Consider the following 15,752-nt stretch of genomic DNA (forward strand, 5'->3'; position numbering starts at 1 on the left):
TGTTACGTGATTACCAGTTATTACAGGCAACGGATCGGGCAAGTTTGGCTAATGGTATCGAAGCGAGTTAGGGTTGGAACAAGTTAATACAAAAAAAAAGGTTGTTCATGTCGGGATGGATTTAGATCGAAAGGGGCATGTCAAAACGGGTTTCGGGTTAAAATGTTTTCGGGTCGGAACATGTCCGTCAAAACAGATTGGGTTAAAAAGCAATTTATTTGAAATTACTGTACATTTTATCTTTGCTTCTTGATTGTCGCCACCGGTTGCATGCGTTCAAGCAACATTTACGCAAATGAGATTGTTTATACATATTGGATTGCTCGTGTATAAGCATTATGTGGCGCGCTTACTGGCACCGGTTACACGCCCTATGCCACGTTAAATGCACGTAACGTGCGAGGTTACAAACGTACTAACACCGGTTGCGTTTGCGCGTACACCGCTGCATCGCGCGGGCACCTGACTAGTCAAATATATAAAATATAAGTAGATAAATAGGAATATATATATATATATTAATTATATTTTTAATATTATAAATAGTTGTCCTTGAATTAAAGAGAAAAATATTTGAGTTTACCGTATAATTCTTCTAAAAGGATATCAAAAATTCAAATACATGTAAATATAAATTAAATTACTTGTAGGTGTAGAAATAGATTAATTGAATAGACAAGTAAATTATGATTACCATACGTATTTGTTTATATATAATTATATTTACCTGCTATTTTTTTTCTCGTAATCTTTCTGTCTTCAATATTTAGTTTTGGCGATATTGGATGATGACGAGAGACTAGACGAGTAGATAACGATTACCGGTTATTTTATCTCACTGCAATATCCTGCCTTTAGGCGAGTGTTCACGGACATCAGCCTTAGGTGAGGGTCTTCCCTATTAGGAACAAAGCGGCAATGCGGAGACAACACACATGCACAAACGATAAACACGCAAAAATAGAAAGTAAACAGACATGACATAAGAATTTTATGTGATTCAGTCCCAACATGAAGCCTCATCTACGAGCTACAACTAGATTATTTCATTATTGGTGCTACAAAAGCCACACATATTATAACAATTGACTGGAATATGTAGACTAGAACTAAGGTTTTTAACTTAGTCCCTAAGATTACTCTAATGGGCTTAGTTAGAACATGCCCAAAAGGCCTTTACAAACCATAACATTCCCTGGTTAGGAGGCGAGTGTATTCCGATGCGATGAATTTTGCTTGTAGCCAGGGTTATCTCTGAAAAAATTTATATACCTCGACCGAGCCGAAATAAAAAGGTTTGTCAACCCTAATGAAGTGAAATGTTCAAATATATAAGCTATTTTTATAAACGCCATTAACGTTATAACAATAAATATAGCAAAAATATAGTAATAAAATCAAATATATTAATAACAAACGGTTAACCGATGATTCGTGAAGCTATGGTAACATTTTTACCAATTGGATTTTGGCTTGAGCCAAATAACCTAGATTTTACCAAACGAATTATGAAAGAAAGAAATTTTTGGGTCCGATAATTTTAAGATTATCAAAATCTGATTGTATTATATAAAGTTTATTATATATATATATATATATATGTATTTAAGAGTATTAAATGCTTCATCTTGTTTGGATCCCCATTCATAAGACTGTCCTTTGTGAGTTAGGGAAGTGAGGGGTAAAGAGATCTTGGAAAAATTTTGGATGAAACGCCGATAATATCCGGGCAAACCGAGAAAAGATCGAATTTTTGTGGGTGTAGTCGGAGTCTTCCAATCTTTGACGGCTTCGATTTTTGCGGGATCAACATGAATACCCTTGTCATTGACGATGTGTCCCAAAAATTGAACTTCCTCTAGCCAAAAATCACATTTTGATAATTTGGCGTAAAGTCGTTCTTTTCTTAAGACTTCGAGAATGGAACGCAAGTGATGCTCATGCTCGGCTTTGGATTTAGAGAAGATGAGAATGTCATCAATAAAGACAATAACGAATTTATCTAGAAACGGTTTGCAAACGCGGTTCATGAGATCCATAAATACCGCGGGTGCATTGGTTAACCCGATGGGCATGACCAAAAATTCAAAATGTCCATATCGAGTACGGAATGCAGTTTTTGGAATGTCTTCTTCGCGAACACGCAACTGATGATATCCCGATCGAAGATCGATTTTGGAAAAACACGTTGCGCCTTGGAGTTGATCGAAGAGGTCGTCGATTCGTGGCAAAGGATAACGATTTTTGATAGTGAGTTTATTGAGTTCACGATAATCGATGCACATGCGAAATGAGCCATCTTTCTTTTTCACGAAGAGGATGGGAGCACCCCAAGGAGAGGAGCTTGGACAAATAAAGCCTTTGTCGGAAAGTTCTTCGAGTTGGTTTGATAACTCTTGCATTTCCTTCGGGGCTAAACGGTAAGGAGCCTTGGCCACGGGCATTGCGCCGGGCACAAGATCGATTCAAAATTCAACCGGACGAATGGGTGGAAGACCGGTAACATCATCTGGAAAGATGTCGAGGAAATCACAAACAATGGAGATATCTTGGATTTTTCTTTCCTTGTGGTCTTTTACCATCGCTTGGGCTAGGAACGGAACATACTTTTGGCGTAAGTATTTTTGCGATTGAGAACACGACATGAGATTGAGCCTTTTAGGAAACATTTTTGCCGTAGACCTTGAGAGTTTTACCGTTGACAAGCGGAATCCGAATGAATTTATCATAACAAACGACTTCGGCACGGTGCAAAGATAACCAATCCATGCCAACTATGACATCGAAACTTCCCATTTGCATCGGAATGAGATCGATGGAGAATTTACGCTTACAAAGAGTGAGAGAACAATTACGAAGGACCGAGTTTATGGTGATAGAATTTCCATTGGCGACTTCGACAGAAAAGGGTCGAGAAAGCTTAGTGTGAGGTACGGCAAGAGTAGATTCAAACTTTAATGAAATAAAACTTCTATCGGCACCCGTATCAAATAATATAGAAGCCAAATGCTCGTTCACTAAAAACATACCGTTCACAACATCGTTTGTCACTTGAGCTTGACTAGCATTCATCATAAAAGCTAGTCCTTGGTTACCGGGATTTCCTTGAGGTGCATGAGGTGGTGGAGGAGGAGGTGCTTGGATGGCTTGCATGGGTTGGATGAGTGGTGCATTGAGTTGGGGAAGTTGAGGTTGGTAGGTTTGGACTTGGTAGGCTTGGGTTTGATAGTAGGGTATGGTTACAGTTTGGGCTTGGTTTGCAAAAGTGAGTCGTGGGCAATTGTTGCGGAAATGATTTGGGTCACCACAGTTAAAGCAAGCTCGGGGTTGTTGAGGAGGGTTTTGCGGGTAAGGTGCAAAGCGGTTTTGGGTGTTTTGTGGAGTGGTTCTTGGTTTGTTGGGTTGAGTACGTTGTGCGGAACGACATGTGTTATTTAGATGGCCAAAACGGTTACAAATGGTGCAATGGCGACAAGGTAAGTGAGATGGGTGATGAAGTTGACAATTGTTGCATAGTGGAAAAGAACTGATATAGGGTTTTCGATTTTGTGGGGGAGCTTGGGGTTGTTGTTGCGGTTGCGGTTGGGTAACGACATAGTTTCGGTGGTTTTGTTTGGGTTTCTTTTTGTTGTTGTGGCGGGAAGAGTTTGAGTAGTTGATGGCTTGAAGTGGTGGGTCAACTTTGGCTTGAGGTGCGAGTTCGGTTTTGCTTTTATCACTTTTCTTCTTGATGGTTAGGGTACCCACCTTAACATGGTTCTCCGATAGCGCACCGGCTAGAGTAATTGCATCCTCAAGGTTCTCGGGTTTGCTACTCATGACTGAGTCCCGAATTAGCATGGGTAAACCCCCGATATATTTGTCGATTTTACGTTCGAGCGGGGTAACCAAATGAGGTACAAGGGTGCTCAATTCATGAAAACGGAGCGAGTAAGCAGCATTATCACCACTTTCTTGTTTCAATTCCCAAAATTCGGCTTCAAGCTTTTGGAGCTCGTGTTTGGGACAAAACTTCTTCATCATGAGTTCCTTAAGTTCGGTCCATGGAAGCGCCATGGCAATTTCCGCCCCTTGGAGATGCATAACACTACCCCACCACGTAATAGCAGTTTCCTCAAACATGCTCGAAGCGAAATTAGTTTTCTTCGCTTCGGGGCACTCGCTGTGTCGGAACACACTTTCCATCTTTTCAAACCATTGCAACAAGGTAGTCGCACGGTTCGTACCAAGGAATTTGGTTGGGTTAGCACCGGTAAATTGTTTATACAAGTAGGGAGCGGGTGTGGGTTCAACGGGTGCTACAACGGGTGGAGGTTGGTTTGCTTGCAAGTGAGTTAGGAGTTTGGGAATCACAGCGGCGACTTGTTCGGCTACTAAAGCGCCCATCTTGCGTCTGGAGTCCTTGCGGTAGTGGCGTCGTAGCGGAGGCATTCTAAAAATTATTAAGAATTGTAGTGAGTTTGAGGGCATTGACTTTAAAATAGAAGATGTGTGTAACCATTTTTTTTACGTGAATCCTAGTGTCATAAGGATGAGAATGTTAGTAGAAATAAAGTTTATACATAAACCAAATGATAAAAACGTATATATAAATATATGTTTCAAAGTTTCGAGAATTTAAAATTTGGACGTTTTGAAGTGTTGAAATTTGTATATAGTCGGAAAAATCATACATGAACCACCATGATTTGATATTCCGAAAAAAAAATAACAAAATTTCTTGTAAACATATATATAGTTGGGAAAATCGTACATGAACCACCATGATTTGATATCTCGGCAATAAAAACTTATGTAAAAGTAATATATATGGAGTCGAACATGTGCACGTATCACCGCGTCTTTCATGTTGTTGCCTCAAATCATGATAATAACATACAACAAAACGGAGATACAACGAGATGTTAAAAACACTTGTCCACGTATCACCGTGGCTTTTATGTTTTCAACACCATAAAAATAAGAAGGCGACCGGAACGCTCGCATATGACAACTTAAAGTGTCGGCTCATATAACTCGAGTTGCTTGACTTAGAAACCAACACTAAACCCAATCATCCCAGGTAAGTAAATCACATTCGATTCTTGGAATCTTTTTGTCAAATGATCGAATCAAGTGTTTCGTTCCCTACGGTCGTCACAAAACAAATTATAGAACCTAGCTTTAAGGAGATTGTAAACAACGAGATCCAAGTTAAGCTTGTAATTCATAAAACACAATATAAAAACTAATGTTTTGTTTTAAGTTAAAAATACCTTAGAATACTATTGAAAGTGTGTGTGTGTACATTTATGATGAGATAGATTTTTAAACAAGTTTATAAATAATTAATAAATGCAATAAACAATCAAGTATGGTAAACACGTATGAGCACACGTATAGGGACCTTAGAGCATAAACTATACTAGGCTGTTACGTCTAACCACCTATCCTATAGTCGATGGCTCTGATACCAATCTGTCACACCCCGACCAATGAAGGCGGAAACATCGAGGCGCGACATGATTGCTCATTGCACAATGACACTATAAAGTTACAATATTTAAACAACTCATTTAAATCTATATCATCATAAATAACACAACAATTGTTCATACAAAATGCCAAATAGATAGATAAACAAATAACTTGTTCTTTTATTTTCTAATATCCTAAAGCCAAGATAATAAGTTTCTTCAAGTAATCCAATCAAGCTAACATCAAACCTGTAACATTGCATAAAATAGAGTTAGTCAACACGAAGGTTGGTGATCAATTTTCATAGTTTTGGACAATAAGTATATAGTATGAAATCCACAACTAGTATATGAAAACAATAAATAATAGCAACAATTTAGATAATAAAACCGTCAATAAGAATACATTGACGACAATAATGAAATCGTCAATAAGAATACATTGACGACACCTTTCTATATGGGGATACCATATATACTCGGAATTAACATATGATCATACTTTGATGAGGCTACCCGCCTTAGCATTCAAGAGGCTACCCGCCTTAGCAATTAAGAATTTACACATAATCATGTAAAGCATATAACACCAAATCGAGCATTTATTTAAGTAAACATATACAATACGTGTTGTGGTTTAAGACTCAAGTATAAATCATTTGAATTTGAATAAGTATACAATGCCACCCCCAAAATGAAAGATGGAAAAACGGGGGATGAAAAAGTACTCACATTAACAAGTAACTTGAAAGATAGTGTCGTGAATAATCGGAGATATCGGTTTAACGAGCAAGACCTATATTAAACGGGTCTTGTGTTAGTAGGTATTCTTGGAAGGGTTTAAAATAAAATACATGACAAATAAAGTAAATAAATAAAGTTTAGGATTTAAAATGCAGATATTTGAGAAATTAAAGAAACGAGTTTTGTAAAATAAGTTTACTCGAAACCGGGTCTCGGTATTCTATTCATTAGTTTTTTTCTTTTTTTTTTTACTCAACCTATGTTAAGTAATAATGTGGGTTAAAATGCGATATTGCAAAACCCTTGGTTATAAGAATACCTAAAACGAGGTTTAAACGAGTGTTCGGGTTTGTCGGTTCGAGACTTGATAATTGACCAAGCTTACAGTTAACTTCCCAAAATAATAAATGTTATGAGATAACTTAATAAAATCAAAATAGACTTAACCAAGTATGTAGTTCTATTGTGAAGAACCTTAACGTTCGTTAAGCGAGTATACGACCTTATCAGTTCGAACTTGTTATAAGATCAAGTTGGTTACCGACATGCCAAGTATGTTTAGAAACTAACTAAAATTGATTTAAAATATAATCTTGAAGAAAAATATGAGTTTTGGTGGCTAAAAACACACTTGTGTGTCTTAAGCGAGTGAACTCGGTTTAGTTCGGTTTTTGGTTCGGTCATTGACTCGGAATAAAACCGAGGATGGTTACCACATACACAATTATCATGGAACTTGTAAAATAACTTATAAATAATAATACTCAAGTTTTACATTCAAAAAGTTAACAATAAAGCTTTTAAACAAAAGTTCGGTTTTTGGTTCGGTCCTTGACTCGGAGTAAGACCGAGGATGGTTACCACATACCCAATTACCATGGAAATTGTAAAATAACTTATAAATAATAATACTCAAGTTTTACATTCAAAAAGTTAACAATAATGCTTTTAAACAAAAGTTCGGTTTTTGGTTCGGTTCTCAACTCGGGATGAAACCGAGGCTAGTCACCACATACCCAATACCATGGAACTTGACAAATATGAACAATAAACTAAAATATGTAGAATTTAAGCAAGTATAACAAGTTATATGGTTAGATTTGTTAAATATATAAACAAGGACTACAAAGTCCTCCATGTATCTTGCCTTACTAGCCCGACATTTCAACCGGCCGAGACCGGAGAAATGAAAGACCGAAGGTAAACAAGGAGTGTATATTATATATATGTTGTAACATCAAGCTTTAAGTGTTGAGAAGTTAGTTAAAATGAAAGATTAGCTTATGAAGAACAACCTTAGAATTCAAGAATTTGAGAGAGAAATGAAGAAATGAGCAAGCACAAATGAAGAAGATGAGTGTGTATATATAGAGTAAGTTGAATGGGTCTTTCATAAAGGGTGTTTCATGAAAATGGGTTGGTTATTGACCCAAGAAGCACAAACTACAAATGGGTCCTTCAAGTCTCCATTTTGGTAGTTTTAGTCCCTGGAGTTCGTTTTGAGCGTTTTCGGGGAATTTTAAGAACCGAAAAGGGTGTTTTTTTTATCCAACAACTATAAAACAAATATTTAACATACAATTCATCATTTTGATAATATCGAAAGGTTCGGGATACAAAACGGGTCGGGTTTACATTAAGAATATAAGTATAAAATAACCCGAAATTGACAAATGTCACAATTCTGGTTTCAACGGGTCTTTTTAAAATCACATTGATTTGGTTATGGTCATACCAGGTTAATTTAAAAGATATCGATTTGGTTCGTGTTTAAGTGGGTCATTCTAAAAGCGTAACGATTTGATTCTAGTTAAAACATGTCATTTTAAAAATGTTTAGATTTGGTTATGGTTCTTAAATGAGCTTTGAATGTGCTTCAGTTTATGAGGGTGTAGGACTTTTCACATGAAATGTAAAACCAGTTTTCGTAGCCAATTAGTCACTATTTTGTTAGATTGGTATGTGAATGTTTATGTCGTCAAATGTGTTTCCGGTCCATGAATAAAAGAACCCGAATCATTCTTGGATGCTTATCGAAATCTTTCATGGATGTTTTTATATTTTGATTTGCTTGCTTTCCAGAATAATGTTAGTGAAGTTTGTTTGTTTGTTTTATATTAATATTAGTTTTTAAAGTTTATGAAACTTACGTTTTAAAGTTTTAAATTTTCTTTGTAGACATTCTACATATAAAGTCATTTTTTATAAGTTTATGTATTTAAGTACTTTGTTTGCGTATGAATATGAATTGCAGTTAAAAATCATGTTGTTTCAAAAAAAATATTAAAAAATAATTTATCATTTGAAATTGTATATATGATAACTTGACGATTTTTATATTTCTATCCGTGTCGTGTAGAAGCCAATAACCTAGAATTGATGGAAGTATAAAAGCCATAAATGGTGATGGTCAAAGAAAGAAAGAAAAGTTCAACCAATTGATTTTTCGATAAATAGAACTTGTTTGTGACTACTCCAAATTCATATAGTGTATTCTCAATTTTAAACTTTCTACCACCACTCATATTCGCACCATATATACCTCTAAAGATAATACTTTCTCAACACTCTATTTTATATATTTCATTCATGGTAAATTACTAATGATAAAAAAAAGTCCATTATGTCTACTTATAATTCTCTAAATATAATATTCAAAGTTAGGGATAGAAAATTCAAATCATTAGCATGTTTGTTAAATGTCTCCAATCTGCGACGCAAGGGACTACTAACTCATTTGCAACATTCTTTTAAGTTATACACATCATAAGTTTGTTCAAAACATCAATTCGAAGTGCGAGTGTGTAGTACTCTAAAATATTATAGTAGAGCCAGACAAATATTATCTCTTACGATTATAACTAGAAGCGGAAATTAACACGAAAGAGAATTTAGACGCAAATTAAACATAAAACAGAAATATTTGGGTTAGGCTTTTATAACGTATGTTAAAAAGTATGTCGATATCCAACCCGTTTAGATTGATATGTAAAACCCATTTATATATTTTGACCTGTTTAGCTTATAAATAATTAGAGGGGGGGGGGGGGGACTAACTAGTAATTGATTCTTGTAAGATTTTAGTAGATATTTATTTTGTTAAAGAGATTTTTTTTTATTTTAATATTTGTAGTTCTATTTAAACTGTTTTCTTTTTAATTATATATTTAACGAATCCATATTGGGCCCAGCCCCCATTTGAGTTGTGTAACATGTTATATTTTTTTCTATGCATATAGGGTTCCATGTTATATTTTTTTCTATTTGGGTCTAACAAATTAGTACAGGTATTCATTTAAACACCATATAAAAGTTTATGAAAGTAAAAGGAAAAAACACAGTTTTATATTCAGCCATTCATGAAAGTAGGGACCAAATTATAGATAGTGTTCCTTCTCAATTTGGCCGATTTACGCAATCCCCACAAGAATTTCTAATCTCGAACTTCTTCAAGCAACTAAACTTACGAATATATCTTCGATTTGTTTATCAAGTTCAATATGTTTTTCTATTAATTATCAAAATTATATAAAGTTTTTATTTGTTTTAACAATTCCTAATTCGATTTGAAAACTGAATTCAAAATCTAGTTTGATGCTAACCCGTTTTGAATTCGGTTTTGATTCTTGTTTTCTCAAATAGGATCGATTAATTAACACCCCTAATTAGAACAATTAAAATGTAATATTATATACCTTACATCTTCATATGTAGATTCGTTTTTAACTTATTATTTACAATATAGTTTTCAAATGTTCGTTCTATTTAAAAGAGAAAACTTTAATCAATACAATTTTCATCGAAATAATCATATCATGAAGGGACCAACCATGCTCTCATATGGTCACTCTTGGGACTGCTCTATTCCATTGCAATTTATTGTACTCGAAAGCAACTACCAAACCAACTAACACTAACCGCCTTTGATGGAAGTTAAAGAGCATCACTCTACACTTTTAGTTTTATAACAACAAGAGGTTGCATTCGGCGCGTTGCACCGGAAACACGGTTCAAACACATATAAAACATAGTACATTATAACTTTATCACCACACCACCTTATTATTTGATTTGATGTAAAATCTATAAATAAAAAAAAAATCTATTTCTTAAAAAAAACAAAAAGAAAATTACAAAAAAACCACTAAAAACAAAAGAAACAAAAAACCCGGCTAAAAGAGACTCAAACTCAAGGCTTTCAAGTTGCAACAATAATGCAATACCACCATACCAGCTTCCATTTTTGTTATTTTTATTACTTTCAAATCAATAAATACTAAAACATATTTCAAAATATTAAAAAGAAAAAATTAACTTAGTGACTGTCACACGCCAGCCACTGATTGGACCTCCCCTAAAATACTACAACATTAGGTTTCCATTTATATATAGTATAATTATACGTAACAAATGTCAAATATTGTCTTAATAAGGTTAAAAAATTTACGAGTAATTGTTGTCATTCATTTTTGTTCTTGAAGTTTTCTCTCTCTCTCTCTCTCAACATTATTGTCTTTCTTGTGGGTAAAAAATGTGAGCAAAAGATTGAGCCTTGACCGGGGAGAAATGACGTATTGGAAGAAATGGTGTATGTTTCATTTAGTTAATTATCCTTTGTAGTGTGTTTGTTCTTGTATTTTCCATTTTTTTTCCATTTTGTATTTCGGGTTTCTCTCTTCTTACTAGTCGTCCCGTTTTTTCTTCCAAAATAATTCGGCCTTTCAAAATAATAATAATTAAATCATAAGAATAATTAAATACTAGTATTTATTTCAAAACCACAAGATTAGTTGTTAGAGCACGTACAACGCTATGTGTTGTGGCGGTTTTAGGGCGAACGGACGAGAGAAAAGGAGGGGGCTGCGTTGTGGGGAGAATCCGCGGACGGAGGTTTATGGAGAAGAGCCGGTCCTCGGACGGGGTGGTGGGTCATCTTTCTTGCGTACACATATATATACATTACATATATGCAATTATATATTTTTTAATTGAGTTCGTAGAGGTTTGATGTTATGAATGAAAATAATGTTTTTTAGAAAAGTGTGTAATATAATGTGACCGGTTTATGAAGTTCTACCGTTTTGAATGCTCTTAAGGACTAAAGGCTATGGGGTATGGCATCAATGTGCTTCCCTCCACAATTCCCTACTGTTCATAACTCATACAAGTCTTTAAGCGGAGCCTATAAGTCGTACAAGTATCAAATCAATGGTAATATTACTGTTTAAATTAAAAAAAATAAACAGGGGGTAAAAGAGGGTGGTTGGTGGGCCCTCTCTCAAACCAACGGTAATATTATTGTTTAAATTTAAAAAAATGATTTTTAACATATTTAAACAACCAACCTCATTTTTATTCAACACATCATTTTAACTTCAAAACACTCTCGAGTCTCATCAAAATACAATCAATTTCTCAACTTTCTATAACCATGAACCCGAGCTTAACCCCGAATCTGTGGGAGCAGCTCAATTGTGGTGAGCTAGTTTGCCTAAAAACAACAATGACCCTGCTAACATTTTCTTTGCCAACCAAAAAGGTTATCGGCCCGTAAGCCACCCACCATGCAACCGTTCACCGATATGTTATATCGACTGCCAATGCCTTATATTTTTCGCAAGTACCCAAAACTCAAATACCCGATACTCAAGTACCCGAACCACAAGTAGCTCCTGCCACATCAAAATGTAAACGAAGTCATAGAAAAAAAATATGAAAATCAAACAACCAGGGAAAAAGGCGAAAGATTAAAGTGGGAAACGGATGAGGAGATGGTGTTGGTACCTGCATGGATTAACTCATCCGAAGACTCAATTCAAGGTAAATTATAAAAATAAAATACTTACATATATTTCATCCTTTACTTTTTTGTTGGAGTTAATAGCCATTTTCTCCTAGTGGTTTGCTACTTTCGCTACTTTAGTCCAAAGTTTGAAATTTTGTTAATTTAGTCCTTATAATTTTAAACATTAGCCAATTACGTCCCCCCCGGTCTAACGGCATCCAACTATGCTGTTAGTTTTAGGGGTATTTTTGTCTTTCTCATGTTTATTTTTAGTTAATGGTCAGTTTCGTCCATGTGGTTTGATGTTTTTGCTACATCAGTCCAAAGTTTGAAATTTGTCAATTTTATGTTTAATTTATTCAGGTTTTTTTTTTTGCTACTTCGGTCCATGATGGAATTCATTGGTAAAGTGGTCAGGGTAATTCCCTAAAACCGAACTATACCAAAAACTAAAATCATTTATCTGATTAATGCATAATAGTTAGGGTTTAGACTCTTTAGAGTAGGGATTAGCAAAAATCGGTATGGTACCGATTGGTACCGGTATCGAAATCGGTACCGTTTTGGTACCGTCGGTACCTAATCGGTACCAAGGTTTTGAGTTTTCGGGACCGGTACGGTATGGTATCGGTATTTCCCGAATTTTACCTTAAATACCGGTACCGGTACCAAAAATTTGCGATTTTCGGGATCGGGATTTTCGGTATCGGTACTGAGCTCATCCTTAGTTTAGAGATTAACATATCGTAGCAAACATCTGGGTCGAAATCAACATCAGGAGGTCGAATATCCTGCATTTTCCATGTTTGCTCAAGAAATCGATGCACTAAATCGCATGTGTGTTCTTCAAATCGTGGTATTGTTCTTGAATTCGTCGAATTCAGCCCTAGAATTGTAGTCGATATGAAGAATTCAAGAACAACACCACGATTTGAAGAACACACATGCGATCTAGTGTATCGATTTCTTGAGCAAACATGGAAATGCGGGATATTCAACCTCCTGATGTTGATTTCGACCAAGATGTTTGCTACGATATGTTAATCTCTAAACCGTAACTATTATGCATTAACCAAAGAAACGATTTTAGTTTTATTGGTATAGTACGGTTTTAGGGAATTAGCTTGACCACTTTACCAATGAATTCCACCATGGGGGGAGAGTTTAGAAAACGTCTAGAAACTAAATACGAGGTGGGTATGATTATTGTTATCGACAGAGTAAACGTAAACCTGTTTTGGTCGATGCTTGATGGTTTTGGGCTTGGATTATGCTCTTAAGGGCTATAGACAAAAAAAAATTAAAAATAAAATTGAAAAAAATTCAAACTTTGGACTAAAGTAGCAAAATTATCAAACCACAGGGACGAAACTGACCATTAACTAAAAATAAACATGAGAAAGACAAAAATACCCCTTAAACTAACGGCATAGTTGGATGCCGTTAGACAAGAGGACGTAATTGGCTAATGTTTAAAACTATAAGGACTAAATTGACAAAATTTCAAACTTCGGACTGAAGTGACGAAAGTAGCAAACCACATGGACGAAAATAGACATAACTCTTTTTGTTAACTAATACTAGGTTTTATCTTTCTCGAAGGTGACGGTAAACCTACCTCTGAGTTTGGGGAGAGTATACGTGCTAGGTTCGTTGCTACAATGGGTCGAGGTGAATACCACAAGGACAATTCCGTCTATAGCAAATGGAAGGCAATGCGAACAAAAATAACCAACTTCGACAACTGTTACAACCGCATTGCATCCAGTGAGAGAAAAAGAAACCATCTTCTTTTTTTTCTGCTCTATGTGATTTAACAAACATCATTTTATGTTGTAAACATATATTAAAAAAAAAAACTTTAAATGGTGGACGATGATTTAAGCGTTGGTTTCATCATGGGAATTCCTACAACTTCTTTACTACAGGCAGCACCAAGAAGGGAGGGGCGGGAACTAATGATCAATGTCACTAGAAACACCTCGTTTTGCTTGGATGGCTAAATGTTGTATGAGAAATTGGCGATAACATGCAACTAGTTAATAGTTATCAATAGCAACTATAAGGCAATGGTAACTTAAGATCGGTTAAATTTAGTCTAGCAATAACAGAATAAATATTAGTGGCGATTAAGCGATCAGTTGTATCCTAATTACCATGGGCAAATTGTTTTATTAGTGTCCCCATTGTTGCTTCTCATTGATGATCTCACTAATACGGGTTCATTTAATATTAAATTGTATGCATTCATAAATTTTTTTATAATTACTTAATTTATTAAAATACATTATGTTTTTAATTGATAACCAACGTTATATTGAGAACCGGAAGAACGTATAAACAAGCTTTTACACTTTAATTTAATGTAAAATGTAAAAATGAAAATGGTGGTTTATTTTTGTCGCTAAAAAGTAATCATGATCCGGTACTTTGGGCTTCAGATTTATTTTTGTATTGACTTAGCAGATGGGGCTGTCAATCGTGGGCGCCAACCTGCCTGTATACAGGCTTACAGGCCCATATAAACTAATACTAATGTGTTGGCTCATTTGATTTTTTTAATGCCCATTTGGATCACAGCTATTTCACAGACATCTTCATTCCACCCTTAGAAGGAAAACCGAAAACCAGTACGTGAGAAAACTCCCTGACCCAACCCAGGACCTCTTATTTTTTGATACCATGGGACTTGAACCCAAGAACTCACTAGTTTTTAAATTGAAGTCTTTGACTCTTACTTCAACTAGTTGGGCTAGCGATCATTGGCGTCCATTTGATTTTTCTCTATAGTTTTTACATATTGTTATTTCTGAATATATTTTAATTGAAACTCCTGGCTAATTAAATATATTTTTACACCACTTTATTTCGTTGAATCCTTTACATATAAGCCTAAAATTGGTGTCATTTCCGAACAAATTTAAAAAATTATTTTTATGCAGTAATTCATCTTATAATTAAAATGGAAAAAAAAAAAAAGAAATACACATCTTATTTTTCACAAAAGGAAAACTTCAATCTGGCCTTTTTTCCCCCCCAAAATCCGGCCCGAGAGAACATGTACCCAAACCCAAAAACTCAAATGAACTATTAGTTTTAAACCAAATATATTTTTAGGTATAATAGGCTATGCCTTTGCTGCTAAGGTTATCATAATTTGTCTCAAATCGGGTGTTCCAACTTCATCTTTTAAGGATCAACTGTTTATTGTTTAAATAATGGTTTTTATTATGACTAAAAGCAATCATAATCGAATGCTTTAATCACGATAAATTGAAGACGATTATGTTGGTTTTTTTAATTAGTATTATGGTTGGAATTTGTTAATATTACTTTTTTTGGTTTGTTTTACCAAGTTGCATTGGTTTATTATTTGTTTATTCACACCACGATTCTAGAAGAATACGTTAACTTTAATTTAGCATTGTAGTTTTTATTTTATGTTTTAGTTTTATAGGATAATCGAAACTCGATTAACCCAACCCGAATCTGAATTACCTAAACCTGAAAAAAGTATGAGAGATTTGGGTTAGGTTTCGCCTCTAGATTTAAAACTTTGAAGCTCAAAGAACCTAATCCGAAAAACCTGAAATCTGAAAACTAACCCGAAAAACACCCTTACTTCAATCCAAAATAAATGATATTAACCCTTTGGAATAACATCTGTAACACAGCTAAAGAAAGAAAACTAATTCGATCACGGTGGGACTCGAACCCACAATCTCCCGCTCCGGAGGCGAGCGCCTTATCCATTAGGCCACGCGATC

The 15,752-nt window shown here is 35.0% G+C and overlaps 1 non-coding gene across 1 annotated transcript; it reads right to left on the reverse strand.

The window, feature by feature from the left end:
* Positions 1–15,679: 15,679 nt before the first annotated feature.
* On the reverse strand, positions 15,680–15,752 carry TRNAR-CCG (transfer RNA arginine (anticodon CCG)). The gene has a single exon. It is a non-coding gene; the product is annotated as a tRNA-Arg (tRNA).

Source organism: Bidens hawaiensis, unplaced genomic scaffold (assembly GCF_021521415.1).
Source record: "Bidens hawaiensis isolate Kalapana, Puna unplaced genomic scaffold, B.hawaiensis_p1.1 tig00009039_1, whole genome shotgun sequence".
NCBI classification, from domain to species: Eukaryota; Viridiplantae; Streptophyta; class Magnoliopsida; order Asterales; family Asteraceae; genus Bidens; species Bidens hawaiensis.